The 25,780-nt window shown below is 44.0% G+C and overlaps 1 long non-coding RNA gene across 1 annotated transcript; it reads right to left on the minus strand.

The window, feature by feature from the left end:
- Positions 1–465: 465 nt before the first annotated feature.
- LOC137344952 (uncharacterized) lies at positions 466–25,320 on the minus strand. The gene is made up of 3 exons (XR_010968518.1): positions 25,220–25,320; positions 24,348–24,427; positions 466–622 (listed from the first exon to the last, which is right to left on the minus strand). It is a non-coding gene; the product is annotated as an uncharacterized lncRNA (long non-coding RNA).
- Between the last annotated feature and the right edge of the window lie 460 nt (positions 25,321–25,780).

Raw genomic sequence — 25,780 nt, forward strand, 5'->3', positions numbered from 1 at the left:
AATAGCACATAATTTACTACCAAATAGTTGGAGATTCAAGTCCCAAGGCATCCTGCCTGTTTGTGAGCTATGACTGCAATGAATTTGTCAGCTCTTCACCAGCCTGCGTAGTAGAGCATTCCACCTTAAAAGGAGAAAAATCTGACAATGTCCATATAAAACTGTTCATGTCATGGAGGAGTCTGTTGCCTGGACACCATCCTGCTGAAGAGGTCGAGTGGTAATGATAAAAGTTTTTTTTCCCAGAAATATCAGACCTGCCAAGTCTCACTGTTTTCAGCTAAACCTCGGTAACATAGAATTTTGGTACTTGATTAATTATTGTTACATAGTTCAAATTGTAGTGTGTACTAAAGTTTGTCTTGCTGTGTCAGGATCAATAGTGCAATCATAATCAGTTCATAGAAAAATTAAACTTTTAGCAAATTACTTTATTATTAGCAATAAAAAAACAAACATGCACATACATGGCTTAATTAAGTGAATTACTTTTACACATCAAAACATTTCACTGGTTTGTGGCACTGACACAAGTGCAATCAGTTGTGGCTTGGAGCTTTCCATGTTTTTAAACTGGATTAATCCATTCTTCTGCAGACTGAAGTAATTTCAAAGTAAAATCCTGTAAATAATGACAAGTTTTCCTTAGCCTAGACAAAATAGATTCTACTAGTGCTTAGATTCTCGCCAATAGAACTCTGCTTTCCTGTGCCACAAATTCTTACAATCCTTTCGAACTCTTCAATAATACTAATTTATCTCCTCTTTGCACGGGGGAACAGGAGGTTTCCAATGTCTCTTTCCTGGTGTGAAAAGTAGTGAAATGGTAGAAACTGTTCCCCTGATTGCACAATAATGTTTTTCAGACAGTAGCTGATCTTTATAGGCCATGATAGTCTATGGTTTGATCTCTGATCCATTACTGATTTCAGCCAATGTGACAGTACAGCTGCCACAATTAGTCTCAGTGCCCCTGAGTTAGGGAACGGAAAACAAGGCCAGTTCCCACTTCTGATTACTATGCAGTTGGGTGAGGTGAGGACATGACAGGGCTCAGCTGTGATATCCCCATGTTTGAACAGTCTGCTAACATTCAATGCCAAGGCTCACATTTGAACAATAGCCTCTTGGTGAGGTACCAGAGGGCACCAAGTGCTTGTGAACAAGAATCTCTGGAAGGAGTCAATGCTTTTGGAAGGGGAGGGGAGAAAACTACTGAGAAAAGAAAAGAAATCTTTAGACTCAAGACAGTTTTGCTTTCAACCCCACAAAGTTTAGTGGATATTCACATTACTTGGGTTCCTTCCCAAAAGTAATTCCATTCTCTTGTTTATGTTTAAAGCTAATCTTCAACACTTGTTACATGGACATATTGTCTGGAAGCACTATGTTTCTTCTGCCAATGACACAACAGCTGCTTTGTTTTTCTAGCCCACTGCTCAATACTTTAACCCCTTTGACTCGGTTTGACACCTCTGGTCATTTATGCATTTTACAAAAAAAACCTTTTTCTAATTCATTAAAAAATTAGCTAATCTCTGTATATTTGATGCTTTCAAGACAAACACTACCTATGTTTATATATGGGTCTCTTACTAAGTCATTGTGCTTTGAATAATGTGAGGTTAGAGTTGTAATATAATCAGTTATGAATAATGGTCAGTCATAAAGAATCTAGATCACTAGGCCCAGGGACCATGTGTAGCTTATCTCCCCTTCACCTGTGGCCCTCGCATATATGCCTTTGGGCATCCAATAGCAGCCAACTATGGGATACTCAGTGAGTGGCATTTCAGTATTGTTCCTGCTCCTTTTCTTGCTCTCCAGCAAAAGAGGGCAAAGGACTGTTAGTTGGAAGCAGGGTTATCCCAACTTCCATACAACAAGTGAAATGTACCAGTTAAAATAGAGCTATTGCATCTATGATTTTTTCTTTTTTTGTGGGATGTGCTTGGCTGCCATTTGGCAATTGGCCACACTGATATGATTGAAATCAGGAATTCACTGCACAGGGAATTACAAAACCCATGTGCAATCACTCCATTTCTGAGTGCTCCTCGAGCAAGATGTTGGTTGAGATTCTGGGCCTCAACAAAAGGTTAGTGTGCATTACTGCCCTAAAACTAAGAAGTAAAAATTCAACTTCAAAACTGATATTTAAATTAATTTCATGTACAATGCAAAATTACTGCTGCTAATTATAAACCAGTTAAAGTACCCATTTATAAGTGATTTATAGGTCTGTTATTGCGAGACATGTATATGCAAATGTAATGGTGAGGCATGACAATTGTTACTTACTGGTTATGAAACATCTCAAAATTATTCGTAGATGAGAATCTTTGCCATCAGATTTCCACATTTCACTTGAGACAAATCACTTCTACTGGTTGGGAGTGTGTGTATCTATACCGATTGACCATGTTAGATGTATATCATTCCACACTGTTCATGTTAGCACAACAGAGGGACCAAGTTTAAACATCATTGTTTTTCTTCATTATATTAAATTTCATTTATTCAGAACAGGATTCCCCTGCCTCACCCGTGTGGTCATTATTATGTATGCACAGTGATAACAGCACTATGTACTAACATTGCTGTCAAGAGTCACCATTTTTGTAGGGTACAGATACCTACATATGTCTTTTTGAAATATGTGTACGATAGCAAACCTCAAAAATTTTAAATGCCTCCACGGATTGAACCCTGCCCCCTCCCTACCACATCAGTTTATAAACCTAGAACTTCATCTACTATCTTCAAAACTACAATAGCATCCTGATGTTACTTACGGAATGTATATTCGTGGGTGGGAGCAGGGCAGATCAGAACTTATTTAATGGGTCAGTTTCAAATCATTTTTTAAAAAAAATTGGAATAATGCTTATTGTTATTTTACCCAGGATATCTAGATCATAACTACATCAAAATTAACAAAAATTCTGACCTCGTTCCATGTAGCTCAAACTATAAAAACCAGTTATAAAATATTGTCCTGAAATCCATCTTAGCGGGTATGTTGTCTTGCAATATAGAAACTAGACAGAGCCAATGGGAAGAAGAGGGGAGATACGACACAGTGGTAGCCATTGTACCTGCCATAAATTACATAATCTCAATTTCTTTTTCCCTCGAACTGTTACCAGAGGCACAAACATCATGTTTGAAATTGTTCAGAAGTAACAACACTACAGAAACCACATTGGTTAGCAAGATACCCTAAACTAATGACTTTCATGATTGTTTTATTGCAACACAATGCAATTATTTGTTTAAAATAGATAGAGAGAAATTAAACTTTGATTGCCTTTTTCCTCCACGTTAGGGTACGGTGAGAATCCTTAGGCTTAGGGACCCTAAAAGAATGCTGACCTTACCCCTTGCTAAATAGTTCACGACCACGGTATTGCAACATGCTGGGTGGAACAATAGCATTCATTATAAAGTATCCTGTTATGTCCTAACAGTGCAGGTGACTTGATAAGACATTGTGCAACTGGAACATTCTGTGGTTTTGAGATGATTGTCCAGTTGAGTTGTTTACTGGACATTGTGCAGCTGGAACAGGTTAATGATTACCTTGACCTTTAAGTGTTTTGAACTATGTAACCGGGGCGTGACTCCGCTTATGATTGGCTCCTGATAATCTGCTGTTATGCTAATGTTCTAGCTGTAAATGTATAAGAATGCAACACATTGAATGTAAATTTGCCTTTCTCTGCTGGATTCGACAGACTCCGGTAGGAGTCACTGGGGTGCACGAGAGTAAAGCCCCGCGGAAAATAAAGATGTGTTTAATTCTGAAGGTGTGTTCGAGTCAGTGTTTGCTGAACCAGACTGAGGGAAAAGAACCCAGATCAACATTTGGTGTCAGAAGTGGGATCTCAACGGTCGATCACCAAGAGTTCGCGAAATAAGAGGCGGATCGTCTCGGACACGGAGGAAGGAGAGGGCGCCCCGATGTGAGTAAAACTTTCTTTTACTACTTCGGCTTTCCTAAATCTGTTAAGTCTGACGACGGATCGTCCAATCGCTAACCCTCGTGTGGCGTCCTTACGAGATCCAGGTCAGTCTGGTGAACACCGGAAGAAACAGAAAGTAGGTCAGTGATTATACATCACTGAGGGTCAGCATAGTCTGAGGGTCAGCATAGTCTGAGGGAAAAAGCGAGCTCAAGTGTTGCGCATATACAGTGGTCTTAATTGTTTAAGAGAAAAATAACAGAGGTACCACAGCCAAAGATTATGGAGACAGTACTGTTAAGAAAAAATCTTGCGTAAGTCAGCTGATTCAACTAAGTGCAGACGTTTCTCTCACGCACCTAGCCTGAGCTGGTTAAAGTAGGTGCAGAGAACACATGACTTCTTGTCCAATCAGCTGAATTATCAAGTATAGAATTGTGATAGTTAAGATAGGCCTTGATTGTTGTGTAATTACAGTGTGGAGGATTGTATAAACTATAAGCCATGGGCGCCAACGCTAGCAAAATCCCTCCAAAGGGAACACCTGCTGCTTACATGTACAGAAACTTTGGGAAAGAAACAACTGACGAGTTGATAGTTTGGTCCAAATGGACCAGAACTAAGAAATATCCCTTTCCCGAAGACGGTACATTTAATATGGATAGAATTAAGTGACTAGAAAAATGTTTCAAAGACAGAGACCCGAAAAAGAAAGGTTCTGTTGTTTCAGTGTACTGTCCCTTTAAAAAGCCTGTCCTGATCAGTGTTTTCTGTCGGTGTTGTGGGCCATGCCCCCTTCATACTGCGTCTTACGTGTTTTCTTCCTTTGTGTAATGTATTTGTTTTGTCTTGTGTTTAATTCTGATATTGCTGAATTAAAATTGGAGTTATTGAGGTTAAGTGACCTATGTGAGCATGTTAAATTCCAGACATGGGATAAAGATAAAGTGCAGATTTAAAGAATTACAAGATACAGTTGCAGGATGATCTCTAGTTATAAATTAAACTGATCTTCGAAGCATTTTGTGCTATTGTGATTGATTAAACACTATGATCTCAAAAATAGTGTGCAAAATATAGTGTGAAGCAATCCACAAATGTGAGAAAAAATCAGTCAAACCTGTGTGAAGAGAAAATTTGAGGGTGGGATGTGGAAACTTAATCTCAGAGGGAGAAGTATCGAATTACACGAGAGAGTCAGTTAATGTTCAGAAATGCCAAAGGCTACAATTGACTGAGATATAAGTTTCCACACAGACAATGCTACAGTGAGAAAAAAAATTGATGATAAAGGAATGTAAAACAAATCGTATGAAAAGAAAGACAAATTAACCCCTTGGGCTCCCAAGAAGAGCCGCAATGGATTTTCTGTGTTTATTTTAAAACAGGTGACCCTGGTTTTTGGGACCACGTGAGTGTTGATGGTGCAGGATTAGCAAGAGTAGTTCTTTGACATAAAATGGTTTTACAAAGTTACGGTGCAACCTTTGCTGGAGAAATTTGGTGCACGAAACGATCCAGTGGTGTTAAAAATTTAAGACTTTAGCTGCAGACATCAGCAGACACCAAATGTCACAGCGTGGTGATATCAACCTGATTAAAACATTTTGATTTGTTTTGTTTTAACCCATTTATTGTCTTCCGAGACAGAGTGCTTGAGGTGGGAAGATATGGGAGTTATATCCAAAAGTAATTACGAGCACTTCATCTCTACTATAAAACCACAAAGCCTGGATATTTTAAAATAAAAGAAGTCCAGTCTAAATGGTTCCTATTGAATGCTGTGTATCAAGGAAGAATTCTTTTCGCGAGGGAAGAAAATTTTACATTGACAAGTCCTGTCAGTCCAACAATACTGCTCTCAAGTTGGGATAATTGTGAAATGATAGAAGGGACTCGGGCACAATGTAGTGGGATATTTTGGGAAATGAAAAGCGGTTCAAGAAGAAATTACGTAAAATAAACAAATTTTGGGATATTGGACCGGACTGTAAATATTGTATCGGTCAGTAACATTGATTTGGCAACATGAGATCAAAAGGTCAGAGATTTAGGGTCTTGCATTAAAGATATATAAAAAAAATAAATGAAAATACAGATAAGGAATTGTCTGAGGATCAAATGCTGACCATACATTTGCAAAAGATAGCTACAGTGCTAGAAACACATGCCCAAACCATTAATAAATTAGTAAAAGAGGAATATAACGTATCTTAGCAGGCGGCTGCTAATGACATCTGCAGTACATATGGTAACTGGATTGTGGAACAGACACGAGAGAACCTAGCCCAGATACAGGCAGGGGAAGTACCCTTATGAATAATGAATCAACAAACTGAGGGTGAACCTGACCTGTGGGCATGATGGAGGTGGTACCTCCAAGCAGCTGTTAGCAAACAAGAACATCACCCCTTGCCAATTCAGGGCAATGGTGCGGGTGTACCCCACTCAAGTGGAGTGTAAACCTGACGGAGGAGGGCTCCTAGGGTTGGTACTAGTAATACTGGTGATGGCACCTGAAACCCAGAGACGAGAGGTGTAACAAGTACAGAATATTGGGGTAGTGAAGGACGGAATGCACATATCCCATCACAATATGTTACCATATGCCGAGAAAAAAGATAGTAGGGAATTGGCTGGAACAAAATTAAAGGGATGTGTTACTAGACATGCTGTCACTGTATGTCCACATAGTGTTGGACCCAGCCCAGAAGCACAGTGTGGGTTTAACAATACCGGTACCAATCGGGATATTAACTGCACCATGGAGGCCCTAGAGGCGGATCTAAAACCCACTCAAGTGGCATATGCCGGAGAGGGCGAATATTGTGTTACAACTAATTTGAAAACATTTAAATATGCCTATCTAACTTGTGATATTTTAACTCCAGAATTCTACTCCATTCCTGAAGTCCCGGTTCGGATTGGACCCGAGGAACTGGTAGAGATACACCGGCATAACCTCACCACCTTACAAGTTTACTTAAAAGAATATCAGGACACATTTGGGTATCTGACACCCCTGTTGCCTAAATACTTGAAAGCATTGCGAATGGAGATACGCCTCTCCCAGGAGGTTTATTATAACCTACAACAGGACAATAAAAACATTAAGCATGACACTGACCAAATTAAAGTCACCACTTGGTGAGATGATCTCTGGAATTTGGGACTGAATATACAGATCCATCTTTGGATTAGATTAATTTCATATGTATTAGTTGTAGTGCAGTTTGTTGTAATATGCTTCTTGATTTTCATTGCATGTAATAAATGTAAGCAGAGGATGAAGGGTTTGGAAAAGATAGTAAAACAGAGCCTGGGTGAGAATGTCCCCATTGTCTCTGTGGTTTCAACTAAGAAAACATTTTAATGGTACCGGGAGTAGCACCCGCTGGGGTAAGGTGCATGTAAAAGGGAAGAAAATCATAGTTTGATAGGATTATCAGATGCTCTGCCTCTCTTCCACCCGGACTGGTGGCCAACACGAAGGGAATCTGGTTAAGATGAGGTACAGCATCTAAGAGGATATTGTAGGGATAAAATTTGGATTAAGGGATATAAAGGGGAGGGCCCCAATTCACAGGTATAAAATGGTCTGAAAGGTACCATTCAGTCTAGATAGGCTGGAAACAAAATATAAAGATGAAACATGTCTGAGTTCTATTGGGACCTCTTTAGTTCAGGGACTAGTAAGAATTTAATAGACTGAATAAAGTAGATGTGACTGAGTACGAGGCCCTACCAAGAGGGAACCAGGGACCAATGTACTGATTGGTTATCATGGAATGATAAAAGGGGGGAATGAGAATCCTTAGGCTTAGGGACCCTAAAAGAATGCTGACCTTACCCCTTGCTAAATAGTTCACGACCACGGTATTGCAACATGCTGGGTGGAACAATAGCATTCATTATAAAGTATCCTGTTATGTCCTAACAGTGCAGGTGACTTGATAAGACATTGTGCAACTGGAACATTCTGTGGTTTTGAGATGATTGTCCGGTTGAGTTGTTTACTGGACATTGTGCAGCTGGAACAGGTTAATGATTACCTTGACCTTTAAGTGTTTTGAACTATGTAACCGGGGCGTGACTCCGCTTATGATTGGCTCCTGATAATCTGCTGTTATGTTAATGTTCTAGCTGTAAATGTATAAGAATGCAACACATTGAATGTAAATTTGCCTTTCACTGCTGGATTCGATGGACTCCGGTAGGAGTCACTGGGGTGCACGAGAGTAAAGCCCCGCGGAAAATAAAGATATGTTTAATTCTGAAGGTGTGTTCGAGTCAGTGTTTGCTGAACCAGACAGAGGGAAAAGAACCCAGATCAACATACGGCAGCACAGTGGTTATGTTACTTGACTAGTAATCCAGAGGCTTGGACGAATAAGTTCAAATCCCACCAATGCAGCTGGGGAATTTAAATTCAATAAATTAAATTAAATCTGGAATAAAAAAAACTAGTATCAGTAACGGTGGCCATGAAACTACCGGATTGTTGTTAAAAACCCATCTGGCCTATATGTGACTCCAGACCCACAGCCATGTGGTTGATTCTTCATCGCCCTCTGAAATGGCCTAGCAAGCCACTCAGTTGTACAATCTTGCTACAAGGAATAAAACCAGATGGACCATCCAGCATCGGACCACTAGGCACTGGACACAACAAAGGCAAACCAAGCCCAGTCGACTCTGCAAAGTCCTCCTCACTAACATCTGGGGAATTGTGCCAAAATTGGGACAGCTGTCCAACAGACTAGTCAAGCAACAGCCTGACATAGCCATACTCACAGAATCATACCTTTCAGCCAACGTCCCAGACTCTTCCATTACCATCCCTGGGTATGTCCTGTCCCACCAGCAGGACAGACCCACCAGGAGGTGGCGGTACAGTGATATACAGTCAGGAGGGAGTGGCCCTGGGAGTCCTCAACATTGACCTCATGAAATCTAATGGCATCAGGTCAAACATGGGCAAGGAAACCTCCTGCTGATGACCACATACCACCCTCTCTCAGCTGATGAATCCGTCCTCCTCCATGTTGAGCACCACTTGGAGGAAGCACTGAAGGTAGCAAGAGAACAGAATGTACTCTGGGTGGGGGACTTCATTGTCCATCACCAACAGTGGCTCAGTCGCACCACGACTGACCAAGCTGGCATAACTGCCAGACTGGGGCAGGGGCAGGGGCAGGCGGTGAGCGAACTAACACAAGGGAAAAACCTACTTGACCTCATCCTCACCAATCTACCTGTCGCAGAAGCATCTGTCCTTGACAGCATTGGTAGGAGTGACCACCGCATAGTCCACGTGGAGATGAAGTCCTGTCTTCACACTGAGTACACTATCCAACGTGTTGTGTGGCACTGCAACCGTGCTAAATGGGATAGATTCAGAACAGATCTAGCAGCTCAAAACTGGGCATCCATGAGGCACTTTGGGCCATCAGCAGCAGCAGAATTGTATTTCAGCACAATCTGTAACCTCATGGCCCGGCATATTCCTCAGTCTACCATTACCAACAAGCCAGGGGATCAACCCTGGTTCAATGAGGAGTATAGAAGAGCATGCCAGGAGCAGCACCATGCATACCTAAAAATGAGGTGCCAATCTGGTGAAGCTACAACTCAGGACTACATGCATGCTAAACAGCGGAAGCAACCATGCTATAGACAGAGCTAAGCGATTCCACAACCAACGGATCAGATCAAAGCTCTGCAGTCCTGCCACATCCAGTTGTGAACGGTGATGGACAATTAAACAACTAATGGGAGGAGGAGGCTCTGTAAACATCCTCATCCTCAATGATGGCAGAGACCAGCACATGAGTGCAAGAGACAAGGCTGAAGCGTTTGCAACCATCTTCAGCCAGAAGTGCCGAGTAGATGATCCATCTCAGCCTCCTCCCGATATCCCCACAATCACAGAAGCCAGTCTTCAGCCAAATCGATTCACTCCATGTGATATCAAGAAACGGCTAAGTGCACTGGATACAGCAACGGCTCTGGGCCCCGACAACATCCCGGCTGTAGCACTGAAGACTTGTGCTCCAGGACTAGCTGCGCCTCTAGCCAAACTGTTCCAGTACAGCTACAACACTGGCATCTACACGACAATGTGGAAAATTGCCCAGGTATGTCCCGTCCACAAAAAGCAGGACAAATCCAATCCGGCAAATTACCGCACCATCAGTCTACTCTCAATCATCAGCAAAATGATGGAAGGTGTCGTCGACAGTGCTATCAAGCGGCACTTACTCACCAATAACCAATGATGGTAGTGGTTGTTGGAGGCCAATCATCTCAGCCCCAGGACATTGCTGCAGGAGTTCCTCAAGACAGTGTCCTAGGCCCAACCATCTTCAGCTGCTTCATCAATTACCTTCTCTCTATCATAAGATCAGAAATGAGGATGTTTGCTGATGATTGCACAGTGTTCAGTTCCATTCGCAACCCCCCAGATAATGAAGCTGTCCGTGCCCGCATGCAGCAAGACCTGGACAACATCCAGGCTTGGGCTGATAAGTGGCAAGTAACATTCACGCCAGATAAGTGCCAGGCAATGACCATCTCCAACAAGAGAGAATCTAACCACCTCCCCTTCACATTCAACGGCATTACTATCGCCAAATCCCCCACAATCAACATCCTGGGAGTCACCATTGACCAGAAACTTAACTGGACCAGCCACATAAATACTGTGGCTACAAGAGCAGGTCAGAGGCTAGGTATTCTGCGGCGAGTAACTCACCTCCCGACTCCCCAAAGCCTTTCCACCATCTACAAGGCACAAGTCAGGAGTGTGATGGAATATTCTCCACTTGCCTGGATGAGTGCAGCTCCAACAACATTCAAGAAGCTCAACACCATCCCGGACAAAGCAGCCCACTTGATTGGCACCCCATCCACCACCCTAAACATTCACTCCCTCCACCACCGGGGCACAGCGGCTGTAGTGTGTACCATCCACAGGATGCACTGCAGCAACTCACCAAGGCTTCTTCGACAGCACCTCCCAAACCTGCGACCTCTACCACTTAGAAGGACAAGGACAAGGGAACAACACCACCTCCATGTTCCCCTCCAAGTCACACACCATCCCGACTTGGAAATATATTGCCGTTCCTTCATTGTCACTGGGTCAAAATCCTGGAACTCCCTACCCAACAGCACTGTGGGAGCACTTTCACCACATGGACTGCAACGGTTCAAGAAGGCAGCTCACCACCACCTTCTCAAGGGCAATAAATGCTGGCCTTGCCAGCGACGCCCACATCCCATGAACGAATAAAAAAAACCTGCTCACCGATGCTCAGTATGGGTTCCGCCAGGACCACTTGACCCCAGACCTCATTACAGCCTTGGTCCAAACTTAGACAAAAGAGCTGAACTCCAGAGGTGAGGTGAGGTGAGAGTGACTGCCCTTGACATCAAGGCAGCACTTGGCCGAGTATGGCACCCAGGAGCCCCAGTAAAATTGAAGTCAATGGGAATCGGCGGGGGGGGGGGGAAACTCTCCAGTGGCTGGAGTCATACCTAGCACAAAGGAAGTTGGTAGTGGTTGATAGAGGCCAATCATCTCAGTCCCAGGACATTGCTGCACGAGTTCCTCAGGGCAGTGTCCTAGGCACAACCATCTTCAGCTGCTTCATCAGTGACCTTCCCCCCATCATAAGATCAGAAATGGGGATGTTTGCTGATGATTGCACAGTGTTCAGTTCTATTCACAACCCCTCAGATAATGAAGCAGTCCATGTCTGCATACAGCAAGACCTGGACAACATCTAGGCTTGGACTGATAAGTGGCAAGTAACATTCACGCCAGGCAAGTGCCAGGCAATGATCATCTCCAACAAGAGAGAATCTAACCACCTCCCCTTGACATTCAACGGCATTACCATCGCTGAATCCCCCACCATCAACCAGAAACTTAACTGGACCAGCCACATAAATACTGTGGCTACAAAAGCAGGTCAGAGGCTGGGTATTCTGCAGCGAGTGACTCACCTCCTGACTCCCCAAAGCCTTTCCACCATCTACAAGGCACAAGTCAGGAGTGTGATGGAATACTCTCCACTTGCCTGGATGAGTGCAGCTCCAAAAACACTCAAGAAGCTCGACACCATCCAGGACAAAGCAGCCCACTTGATTGGCACCCCATCCACCACCCTAAACATTCACTCCCTTCACCACCGGCGCACTGTGGCTGCAGTGTGTACCATCCACAGGATGCACTGCAGCAACTCACTAAGGCTTCTTCGACAGCACCTCCCAAACTCGTGACCTCTACCACCTAGAAGGACAAGGGCAGCAGGCACATGGGAATAACACCACCTGCACGTTCCCCTCCAAGTCACCCAATCTGTCTTAGAAATATATCGCCATTCCTTCATCATCGCTGGGTCAAAATCCTGGAACTCCCTACCTAACAGCACTGTGGGAGAACCTTCACCACACGGACTGCAGTGGTTCAAGAAGGCAGCTCACCACCATCTTCTCAAGGGCAATTAGGGATGGGCAATAAATGCTGGCCTTGCCAGCGACGCCCATATCCCATGAACGAATAAAAAAAAATGTTGCACATCTTTTCTAGAAACATTGTTTTCTTCTTACTTTATAACAATTTTTAAACTCCCTCATTACAACAGATAGACTGTTGATTTCTGTCTGAAACACTTCTTTCCCTCCACTGAATTGCGGATACACGGAAAAGACTTCCAGCGAATCGAGTTGATGCAGTGTTGATTTAACTCCTACACAAACAAATGTTAGATGAAACCTTGCTAACAATGGGGCTAAAGGTTATGGAGTTAAGTGTAGATTGAGATGATCAAATAACCCTTTGAAAAGAATTATGTATGTTTTGATCCAGCTAGGGAAGCAGTGAAGACAATTGACCTCAGTGTTTGTGTAGGTATTTTACTGTGAAGGGCATCACCGTGGATCCTGTCCTCACCCAACATCATTGAGAGCATACTTTCCAGTTGGGAGTTACTGGATACTGTTATTAGTATCTGAAGGGCACTGATTGTCGTGCTTCTAGTACCACTTTGGCTGAAATCAATTAACTCAGCATAGACCAGGGATTAACCTACACCTGCTTACCCTGCCTGTTACTGCTAACTATGGCATGCTTCTGAAACATATTAAGCACCACCACTTGTTCAAATTAATTAGGTTAGTGTACTATTCATCTGTCCAGTTGAACCCGTTGGTCTGTACTCATGCAGATTGTTAGTCATCCGGCAGGAATGCTGGAGAAGGGACGGATGAGGTAGTTTCCCCTCAGGCTGACTGCACATTTATCTAATTCAGCCTGACCCTTCAAAGGATTAATGAAATGGCCGACAACAGGCAGGCACTGTCAGCCAATGGCTTAATCGGACGTGACTTCAGCTGCAGCAGGGCCATCTCATGATCCAGCACCCAAAGGTACAATGCCACCTCCATCTCCATCCTTTGAGGTCCTCAGTGAAGAACAGCAACTTACCACCATACTTGGGAGTACTTAAATGTAGCACTAAGTTCAGAAGTCAGAGAAGCACATCTTAAAGGCTCAAAAAGGGAAAGCACAGTGTAGGATTTGGAAACACTATCAGGTAAATATCATTAAGTAAGTTTGGAGCACTTAATTTTTCATTAGTGTAGAGTGTTTTTTTGGGAAGTACCATGTTAAGGTATCAGCTGATAATAGGATGGTGTTGTTGAAAGAAACACCCACAGCATAGCCAGAAAAAATGCTATCTGCTGTAGCTTACTACCACCTTATCATAGTAGGTGCAGCACACTGGAATTAAAGGGACAGTGTCAACATGGATACAAAATTGGATGAGGAACAGAAAGCAGAGAATGGTGGCGAACAGTTGTTAAAGGGAAGTATACAGTGGTGTTCCCCAGGGGTCAGTATTAGGACCATTGCTCTTTTTGATATATATTAATGAGCTCAACTTGGGTATAGAGGGTATAATTTCAAAGCTTGCAGATGATACGAAACTCGGAAATGTAGTAAACAATGTGGAGGATAGTAACCGACATCAGGAGGACATAGACAGACTGGTGAAAAGGACAGGCACATGGCAGATGAAATTGAATGCAGAGAAGTGTGAAGTGATACATTTTGGTAGAAAGAATGAGGAGAGGCAATATAAACTAAATGGTACAATTTTAAAGAGAGTGCAGGGACATAGAGACCTGTGGGTGTATCAAATCTTTGAACGTGGCAGGACAAGTTGAGAAGGTTGTTAAAAAAGCATATGGGATCCTGGGCTTTATCAATAAAAGGTATAGAGTACAAAAGCAAGGAAGTTATGCTAAATCTTTATAAAACACTGGTTAGGCTGCAGTTGGAATATTGTGTTCCATTCTGGGCACCACAATTTAGGAAGGATGTCAAGGCCTTAGAGAGGGTGCAGAAGAGATTTACTAGAATGGTGCCAGGGATGAGGGATTTCAGTTATGTGGAGAGACTGGAGAAGCTGGGATTGTTCTCCTTAGAACAGAGAAAGTTAAGGGGAGATTTGATAGAGGTGTTCAAAATCATGAACGATTTTGACAGAGTAAATAAGGTGAAACTGTTTCCAGTGGCAGAAGGGTCAGTAACCAGAGGACACAGATTTAAGGTGACATGAGGAAACATTTTTTTTAGGCAGAGTGTTGTTATGATCTGGAATGCTCTGCCTGAAAGGGTGGTGGAAGCAGATTCAATAGTAACTTTCAAAAGGGAATTGGATAAATACTTGAAGGGAAAAAAAAATTACAGGGCATTGGAAAAAGAGCAGGGGAATGGGACTAATTGGATAGCTCTTTCAAAGAGCTGGCACAGACATGAAGGGCCGAATGGCCCCCATTTTTGCTGTAACATACTATGATACAATGGAAAGAGGTCTGACAGAGAAGAGATGAGAACATTAAAAGATGCAAACAGACTTGAAATTGAGGAGGAGCATAAAATATTCTGAATGATTAATTCTTACAAGGGAACACACAAGAAACATGCCCTCCCCAAAAGGAAGAGTACTGAGGCAAAATTCAGGACTTCAACATAGCTAGAATGGAAGTCCTGGATAAGATGAAAGGATTTAGAACAAATAAATCTCCAGGCTTAGGTGATATTTATCCCCAGGTGTTGAGAGAGACTAGAAAGAAATTTGAGAGACATTGATGATCATTATGAGGGAGTCACTGGATACTGGGGAGGTATAACAACGTGAATTTATATAGCTTCTTTCATACTAAAACATCCCAAGGCACTTCACAGGGGCGTTATCAGACAAAATTTGACACTGAGCCATATAAGGAGATATTAGGACAAGTGACCAAAAGCTTGGTCAAAGAGGTAGGTTCAAAGGAGCGTCTCAAAAGAGGCGAGAGAAGTTTAGGGAGGAAATTCAAATGCTTGGGGCCAAGACTGCTGAAGGCACGGCTGCCAATAATAGGGTGAAAGAAATCGGGGATGCACAAGAGGCCAGAATTGGAGGAATGCAGAATTCTCAGAGGATTGTAGGGCTGGAGGAGGTTATAGAGATGGAGAGCAGCGAGTCCACAAAGGGATTTGAACACGAGGATGAGAATTTTAAATTTGAGGCGTTGCTCGACCGGGAGCCAATGTAGGTCAGCGAGCACAGTGGTGATGGGAGAATGGGATTTGGAGCGAGTTGGGAAATGGGCAGCAGAATTTTGGATGAGCTCAAGTTTAAGGAGGGTGGAAGATGGGAGGCTGGCCGGGAGAGCATTGGAATAGTCAAGAATGGAGGTAACAAAGGCATGGATGAGGGTTTCAGCAGCAGATGGACTAAGGTAGGGGTGGAGACAAGCGATATTATGGAGATGGATGGAGTGGATATAGGGTTGGATGTGCAGCTCAGGGTCAAATAGGATGTTGAGGTTGTGAACAGTCTGGTTCGGTCTCAGACAGTGGTGAGGGATGGGGATGGAATCGGCTGCTATGGAACAGAGTTTGCGGCGGGGGCCAAATACAATGGCTTCAGTCTTCACAATATTTAATTGGAGGAAATTTCTGCTCATCCAATACCAGAGGTCGAACATGCAGCGTGACAAAGCATTGGTAGTAGAGGGGTCAAGAGAGGTGGTGGTGAGGTAGAGCTGGGTGTTGTCAGCGTACTTGTGGATTCTGATGTCATGTTTTCAGATGATGTTGCCAAGAGACAGTATGTAGATAGGAAATAGGAGGGGGCCAAGGATGGATCCTTGGGGGACTCCAATGATAACAGTGCAGGAGCAGGAAGAGTAGCCATTGCAGGAGACTGTCTGGCTACGACTGGATAGATAAGAATTGAACCAGGCGAAGACATTCTCACTCAACTGGACGACGGGAGGAGAAGCGTTGGAGGAGGATGGAGTGGTCTATCGTGTCAAAGGCTGCAGACAGATCGACAAGGATGATGAGGGATAGTGCACCACGGTGCATCATATAGCTACCATTAGATTGGAAACAGACTAATCTGTAGCCCATACTCAAAAAGGTTGACAAAACAGACACAAGGAACTACAGACCTTTTAGTCTTATTTCAACACTGTGTAAAATAATGGAACTGATTATCATGAACAAATGTGAGTATTATTTGTACAACAGCCACTTAGTAAATGGCTTTACAAAGGAAAGATCCTGCTTGACCAAACTCCTTCATTTGTTTGAGGAAGTGACAAACCAAGTGGACTTTGGTAAACCCTACAATGTTGTAGTCCTTGGACATCCAAAAAGGAGTCGATAAAGTTCCACACAAAAGGTTACTAGTTAAGTTTAAAGTTGTGGGGATTCGGTGCAAAACTTGGGAATGGATAAAAAAATTGCTGAAGATAGAAAACAATGGGCACTGATTAGAAGAGTAATGTCAGGGTGGGAGGAAGTATTGAGTCGGATGCCCCAGGGCTTAGAGTTCGGATCACTGCTGTTTCTAATTTACATCAATGACTTGGATTCAGAAAATCACTGCAAATTGGCCAATTTTGTAGATGATACCAAACGAAGAGGGGAAGTAGAATCAAAGGAGGCAGTCCAGAAATTACAGAATGAGTTAAACAAAATATGTGAGTGGGTCAAATAATGACAGAGAAAATTTAATGCAGACAAATGCAAACTAAAAAGAAAAGAAAGTGCAATTCTATAGCACCTTTACGTCCTTAGGACCTCCTAAAGCACTTTTCAGCCAATGAAGTACTTTTTGAAGTGCAGTCACTGTTGTAATGTAGTACTGCACATAGGAGGAAAAAATGGGTGACATATGTTCTCCATGAATGGTGTTGAAATATCTAAGCATGATGTTGAAAGAGACCTAGGAATCTTGGTAGACTCAATGCTCAACCAATATAGATCAGCAATCAAGCAAGCCAATAGAATGTTGAACTATATTGCTAAAATGGAATGCAATTCAGAGGAAGTTGTGATCAACCTGTACAGTACTTTGGTCGGACTGTACCTTGACTACTATGTCCTAGTTCTGATCTGTTCATGCCAGTTCCCATTCTGCTCCGGATGCTGCTGAATGATCTTTGCTTTGCTGCTAACTCCGCTCTGCTCTACTCATCCTTCAGAATTCCTCCAACACCCTTCACTGGACTAGATTAAACCAGCTCCTGAAGCTACTCCCGACTTTTGTGTGCTGCTTACCACCCTACAGCTGTTCCTCATCTGAACTGATCCTGTGGATTTATCCCTCATCCTCCCCTGGCTCCTTGGTCTATACTACTCTTGTTCCTTGGTTTCACTCCCACTGCTCCTCACTCCTCTGCTAGTCCCCAGATCCACTGGTGTGCCTTGCTAACACCCAAGACCACTACACACCTCCATTGGACCCCAGGATCAACTTCTGCTCGCTTGTGATCAATTCTCCGCTCCTCCTAATCTCTCTGATTCTGGACAACCACCTCTGCTGATATTCTGCCCTGAGACTGGGTCCTGAATTCTTTAGTTCGAGGCTGGCTGCACACTGTCCAAAGTCGACTTTATCCCACCATAGTGGTTCAGACTTTAATTTTGGGCTATTTCATATTGTCTCCTCCCTGTCCTCTTTTTATGACCACGACCTGTCATGCCTAATCTCTGCCATGCCTACGTAACCTGAATTCCTTCTGTGTCCTTTCACATTTTGGCTGCTGCCCCAGACTCGAGTCTATTACTTCTATCTCACTTGTTTCTTCTTGGCCCCTTTCGAGCCTTTCTCGCCTCACATTCCTGTCACCCAGCCATGTCACCTCTCATTCACTGCTCTCAAATACTTTGCCCCATAATCCCTACCCGACCCGATTCTATCACTATTCCTCTGTCTTCCTACTCTCTTGCTGCCATCCCAGGCTTGAATCCTCCCTGATTAAGCCCACAGCTACCCTCTGTGCCTTTCTCGGAAAGCTTTGAAGCGCCCATGAATGCACGTGACGTTGCCTCTGCACAAGCAGCAACCCCAACAGCCCCATTGTCGTCTCTCGCTGACTTTACTGCCCAGTGTGTCCACTGTGTGCTAACTTCACCAACATCTCTCCCGTCCCACTCATCCCACCTATCACAGTCCCATTGAACTCTGCCGACGGATCAACAATTCATGCCCCCTCTGCATTTCCCTCCAGGATATTTGTTCACACATGAATAAGACCCTTGCTATTCATGACCTTATTACGTGGATTGTATTGACATCCTTGCAATGACTGAAATTTGGATCATGGTGGGAGGGGGGCGGCACAACACCTTGCAATACCAGCACCACTGAAGCCTTCCTGCCTGGCTGTACTTTCCACCACCTGCTCTGCCCAAACCAACACAGTGCAGGCATGGTTCTTATCACCATTTCATACCTTGGTCTCTCCCCCCTACTTCTCTGGGACATTCTGCTTCTCCGAGCACCTCACCCTATTCCATCCCTCCTGCTTCTCCTTTGAAATCCTTGTTGTCTACCATTCTCCCAAGCCCCACCATACGTTTCTCCCCAAGATATTATTTTTCCTTTCTTCCCTCAGCTTCTGCACAGGGAGTTGTCATCCTCAGTAATTTCAAACTCCATCTTAGCTCCCCTTGCCCTCTCTGCTCTGAATTCATCGCCCTCCAGAACTCCCTAAACCTCTTCCTCCATTTGAACTCTGCTACACATATTCATGGCTATACCTATGACTTTGCTATCTTCCATGGCCTCTCCCACGGTATCAATCATTGACACAGCCATCTCCAACCACTTCCTTACATCCCCAACCCTCTTCCAACCCCACTTTCTACTGCATCTGCCCTGGAAAAAATTCTTCCCAAAGTCATTACAACTGCACTTTCAAACTCCCAACTGCCTAGCCTTTGGCCCACCATTTATCTCAGTACCTCCGAAACTGTTGATTTGCTCAACAACTCCCTCATCTCCGACTTTGATGTCTCTGTCCCCTGCAAAACCTTCATTGTCTCTTATTCTGGTTGTTCTCCCTGGTATGGCATCCATCTTCGCTCCCTCAAGTCCAAATCAGACCTGATTATATCAATATACTAACTGGCTTAGCTATCCATCGCCAGGACTGCAAGATCTACCAGGCTCACACTACTCTGCCAAACCGCCCACTTCTCTTTGATCATCTTTGTGAGCAAAGATAACCCCAAGCTTCTTTTCTCCACTACCAACCATCTCCTTAACTTCTCTCCCCTACCCTTTCCACCCTCACGTCTAACAAGTGTGAGGAGCTCATGGACTTTGTCACCAAGTTGCCTCTGCTGTTCTCTCCCCTGTTATTGCCTACCAAGCCCACCTACAGCCCTAAAATCCCATGTCTCTCTAGTCACTTTCCCATGCCCTCTTCAAACATCTTGTCCATAACCTATCTCCTGCTCCCAAAACCCCATTCCCACTAAATTGCGGACCACCCAACTTCCCTTTCTGGCCCCTATGATCACTATTATAAACAGTTCCCTCTCCTCAGGCACTGTTTCCTCCCCTTTCAAAATGACCATCATCACTTTCCTCCTCAAAAAAACCACCCCCCACTCCTTGGTCCAAGCAAATTACCACTCCATCGCTAACCTCCCTTTCCTCTCCTTTCCAAAGTCCTTGAAAATATTTTTGCCTCCCAGATCTATGCCCATCTCATGAAATCACAGAATTATGCTGCACAGAAGGAGGCCATTCAGCCCACTGTGCCTGTGCTGGCTCTTTGAAAGAGCTATCCAATTAGTCCCATTCCCTGGTCTAGATTCAGCAATTCTTCCCCTTCAAGTATTCATCCAATTCCCTTTTGATAGTTACTACTGAATCTGCTTCCAACACCATTTCAGGTAGTGCATTCCAGATCATAACAAGCTCTCTGCATAAAAACAATTTCTCGTCATCACGCCTCTGATTCTTTTGCCAATTACCTTAAATCTGTGTCCTCTGGTTACCGACCCTCCTGCCAATGGAAACAGTTTCTCCCTATTAACTATCAAAACCACATATAATTTTTTAACACCATTAAATCTCACTTTAACCTTCACTGCTCTAAGGAGAACAATCGCAGCTTCTTTAGCCTCTCCACATAACTGAAGTCCCTCATCCTTGGTACCATTCGAGTAAATCTCCTCTGCACCCTCCCCTTGACATCCTTCCTAAAATGTGGTGCCTAAAATTTAACAATACTCGAGTTGAGGTGTAATCAGTGATTTATAAAGGTTTAGCATAACTTCCTTGCTTCTGTACTCTCTGCCTCTATTTATAAAGCAAAGGATCCCGTATGCTTTTTAACAGCCTTCTCAACTTGTCCTGCCACCTTCAAAGATTTGTGCACATAAACCCCCAGGTCTCTCTGTTCCTACACCCCATTTAAAATTGTACCATTTAGTTTATATTACATCTCCTCATTCGTTCTTCCAAAACTCATCATTTCACACCTCTCTGCTTTAAATTTCATCTACCATGTATCTTCCCATTTTACCAGCTCATCTATGTTCTCCTGAAATCTGTTACTATCCTCCTTGTTGTTTACTACATTTCCAAGTTTTGTGTCATCTACAAACTTTGAAATTATGCCCTTTAAACCCAAGTCCAGGTCATTAATATATATCAAAAAGAATAGTGGTCCTAATACTGACCCATGGGGTTCACCACTGTATACTTCCCTCCAGTGTGAAAAACAATCACCACTACTCTCTGCTTAGCCAATTTTGTATCCACTCTGCCACTGCCCTTTTAATCCCAAGGGATTCCATTTTGCTAACAAGTCTATTATGTGGTACTTTATCAAACGTCTTTTGAAAATCCATATATATATATATAACATCAACCTTCTCCGTTACTTCATCAAAGAAATCAATCAAGTTAGTCAGACACAATTTGCCTTTAACAAATTCATGCTGGCTGACATTTATTAACACAAGTTTTTCCAAGTGACAATTGATTTTGTCCTGGATTACTGTCTCTATAAGTTTCCCCACCTCCAACATGAGGCTGACTAGCCTGTAGTTATCAGATTTATCCCTCTCCCCTTTTTTGAACAGGTGTGTAACATTTGCAACCCTCCAGTCCTCTGGCACCACTCCCATATCCAAGGACGATTGAAAGATGGTGGCTAGAGCCTGTGCTTTTTCCACCCTGTCCTACAAGTCTGCCCCTCCTGTAGCACTGAAATGACCCAAACCAAAGTCATTAACATTTTCTGTGACTGTGATCACAGTGCATTATCCCTCAATGTGGTCAATCATACCATCCTTCTTTAATGCTTCACCTCCATTGTCCTGCTCAGTGGGCTGCCTTTGTTTGGTTCCTCTCACCTATACAATCGTAGCCAAAGGATCTCTACCAACAGTTTCTCTTCCCACCCTCACATAATCACCTTGTGAATCCTTGGCCCCCTCCTCTTCCTCATCTACATGCTGCTCCTTGACAACATCATCTTCAGACATGGGGGTCACCTTCTACATGTGCACAGTGTTTGTGGAGGAGTTGTACCTATCTCTACTTCTCTCGCTCCCCCGCTACCTCTCTGCTGCAAGACTGCTAGCCCGGCATCCAATCTTGGATAAGTGACGATTTCCTCCAGTTAAACATTGGGAAGACCAAAGCCATCATCTTCGGCCCCTGCCACTACACTGGCCACTGTCTCAGCTTGAGCCAGACTGTTTGCAGCCTCGGTGTCCTATTCAACCCCGAGCTGAGCTTACAACCTCGTATCATAAGTATCACAAAGACTTTCTACCTCTACCTTCAAAACATTACCTGCCACTGGCCCTACCTCATCCATGCCTTGTCACCTCCAGACTCGATTACTCCAATGTCTTTCTGTCTGGCCTCCCATCCTTCACCATCTGTAGGCTTCAGCTTATCCAAAACTCTACTGCCCATATCCTATCCCACACCACCCTTTTCCCCACTGACCTACATTGGCTTTTGGTCCCCCAATGGCTCAAATTTAAAATTCTCACTGTTGTGAATGAGATCTATCCTTGGCTCCCTATGATTTCTCATCAACATGCTACCCTCGCTGACATCATCCAAAAAGACATCAGGTTCCACATGTACGCTAATAGCTCGACCTTGCCACCACCTCTCCCAACCCCTCCTCTGCCTGATTTGTCATGCTGCTTGTCCGACGTCCAGTATCAGATGTGCAGAAATTTCCTCCAATTGTACATTGGGAAGACCGAGACAACTGTCAAACTCCTTTCCTTAGCCACCAACTCCATCCCTCTCCTTGCACACTGTCTGAGGCATTACCAGATCGTTCGCAAACTTGGCATCCTATTTGATCCTGAGCTGAGCTTCCAACCCCATATACTCTCCATCAACAAGACTGCCTACTTCCAACTCTGTAACATCACCGTCTCCGCTCCTGCCTCAGCTCATCTGCTGCTGTAACCCCCATCCATGCCTTTGTTTCCTTTGGACTTGACTATTCCAATGCTCTCCTGGATGGAATCCCTCTTTGCACCCTCCGTAAACTTGAACTTATCCAAAACTCTGCTGCCTGTATCCTAATTCGCACCAAGTCCTGTTCACACATCACCCTGGTGCACATTGACCTACATTGGCTCAATTTTGAAATTCTCATCCTTGTTCTCAGGTCCCTCCATGGCCTCGCCCCTCCCTATCTCTAATCTCCTCGAGTCCAATAACCCTCCGAGATCTCTGCGCTCCTCCAATTCTGTCCTCTTGAGCATCCCCGATTTTCTTTGTTCCATCATTGGCAGCCGTGCCTTCAGCTGCCTAGGCCCTAAGCTCTGGAATTCCCTCCCTAAACCTCTCTGGCTATCTCTCCCCTCCTTTATGATACTCCTTAAAGCCTACCTCTTTGGTTAACTGTCCTAATATCTCTTTATGTGGCTCGGTGTCAAATTTTGTTTGGTAATCGCTCCTGTGAAGTGCCTTGGAACGTTTTACTATGTTAAAGGTACTATATAAATGCAAGCTATTGTGTTTAAATCCCACCATAGTCTTGCCCTCCCTATCTTGCTAACCTTTTCCAGCACTACTATCTACCAAACACTTCATTCATCTGACTCTGGCCACTGTATACTCCCATCCTCCCTTTGTCACATCATTGATGGCTGTGCCTTGAGCCATCTAGGCCTCATACTCTGAAACTCCTGCACTAAACCCCTCTGCCTCTCCACCTGCTTTAAACTCATAGAATCAGAGAAGGTTGCAGCACGGAAGGAGGCCATTCGGCCCATCGAGTCTGTGCCGCCTCTATGCATGAGCAATCCAGCTAGTCCCACTGCTCCACCCTATCCCTGTAGCCCTGCACATTTTTTTGTTTCAAGTACTTATCCAGTTCCCTTTTGAAGGCCAGGATTGAATCTGCCTCCATCACTCCCTCGGACAGTGCATTCCAGATCCTAACCACTCGCTGTGTAAAAAAGTTTTTCCTCGTATCACCTTTGGTTGTTTTGCCAATTACCTTAAATCTGTGCCCTCTGGTTCTTGACCTTTCCGCTAATGGGAACAGTTTCTCTCTATCTACTCTGTCTAGACCCTTCATGATTTTGAATACCTCTATCAAATCTCCTCTCAACCTTCTCTGTTCCAAGGAAACAATCCCAACTTCTCCAGTCTATCCATGTAACTAAAGTCCTTCATCCCTGGAATCATTCTAGTAAGTCTGTTCTGCACCCTCTCTAAGGCCTTCACATCTTTCCTGAAGTGCGGTGCCCAGAACTGGACATAATAATCCAATTGTGGCCGAACCAGTGTTTTATAAAGGTTTATCATCACTTCCTTGCTTTTGTACTCTATGCCTCTATTTATAAAGCTCTGGATCCAAATATGCTTTTTTAACCGCTTTCTTAACCTGCCCTGTCACCATCAACGATTTGTGCAGATATACCCCTTGATCCCTCTGTTCCTCTACCCCTTTTAGAATTGTGCCCTCTAGCTTATATTGCCTCTCCTCATTTTTCCTACCGAAATGCATCACCTCGCAACTCACCTGTTTTGGTCAAATATCTCCTCCTTTGGCTCAGCATCCATTTTATTCCTTATACTTCTGCAGTGCCTTGGGATGTTTTTCTATATTAAAGATTCCATACAAATTTAATTGTCATCACCCTGAAACGAAGGAGAAATCTGAGCACTGGAGATAGTGCAGACAAAAGCCACATGACTGATCCTAGTGTCAGGGATTTGAGTTATGAGGAAGGATTGGAGAGATTTGGCTTTTTTCTCTTAGAAAGGAGACAACTGAAAGGCCATCTTTATAAAGGGTCTTCCTGGATAAGTGAGATATGATGTGCCAAATAGTCTTTCTCATCTGCAAATATCTTGTGATACCAGAGTTCCCAGTTATGTTCTGGATAAAACCAAATTTCAGTCAAATCAATTGTTATATTTCATATTGCAATTATTGCTTTTGGCTTTAGTGCACACACATTTCAGCATTTTTTTCTTGTTGCTATTAGTAACTTCACGCTTTAGTCACAGTTTTTCTTTTTGTTTGTCCCCTTGAACGCCAGGTCCATTAACCCTTTCTCCGAACACCTGTTATCTGGTATTATCCACCCTCCTCTTTGCTACTCACGAAGCCTCCTTAATCAACAGTTAACATCTTGTGATGTAATCAATCAGCAATTTCCTAGTTTCTGGTCTGCTTTACCCGTCTTATAAATTTAAACACTTTGCCACTATCCAAATAATTTCTGAAACGATGCGGGTTCAGATCCTTGATATACTTTTCAACTTTCCCAGAATTAGTTCCAATGGACAAAAACATCTAAAACCCTCCCCTCATATTAAATGTTGCAATGAATTTTCATAAGCAGCAAAAAAAAAACCCGTCAGAACTCAATCGGATTCCACTCCTACCTGATGTTGGGCTTTCAATTCAGCAAAACAAAAGTGACAACCATTCCCTGTAACTTACTCAGTACTTCACCCCTCCCCAGAGCTTCAACATCTCCACCGTTTCTCCTCCCACCTCTGACGCAGCTGGTCAGTGACTGCCTGAGTGGGGTGATGTCATTTCCCCGCGCCGCGTGCGCGGTGGGGCTACCTTTTCTCCCCTCCCCCCGTCGCTCGCGCTTCGCTCTCTGATCCTGAAGTTCAGTCGAAGCGATGAGAACAGAAGAGAACGTCTGACTCGTGCACTCGCTCGAGAGAGAGAGAGAGAGAGAGCGAGCGAGCGCACGGGGCTAAGTGCGTCCGCCCCGCACAGAGTCAGGCCGCGAGACAACCACCACCCCCCCCCCCCCTCCCTCCCTCCCTCCATAACATACAACGGCAACAAGCCATGATGTGCAGACACTCAGCAAGCGTGTGAGACGGAGGGAGGAGGGGGGCACAGAGCGGGGAAAGTTTACAGACAGCCCGGGCTCTGTGTGCGAGGGAGGGAGGGAGGGAGGCCGCCGACAGCCGCTTGAGGGTTTG

Source organism: Heptranchias perlo, chromosome 1 (assembly GCF_035084215.1).
Source record: "Heptranchias perlo isolate sHepPer1 chromosome 1, sHepPer1.hap1, whole genome shotgun sequence".
Classification (NCBI taxonomy): Eukaryota; Metazoa; Chordata; class Chondrichthyes; order Hexanchiformes; family Hexanchidae; genus Heptranchias; species Heptranchias perlo.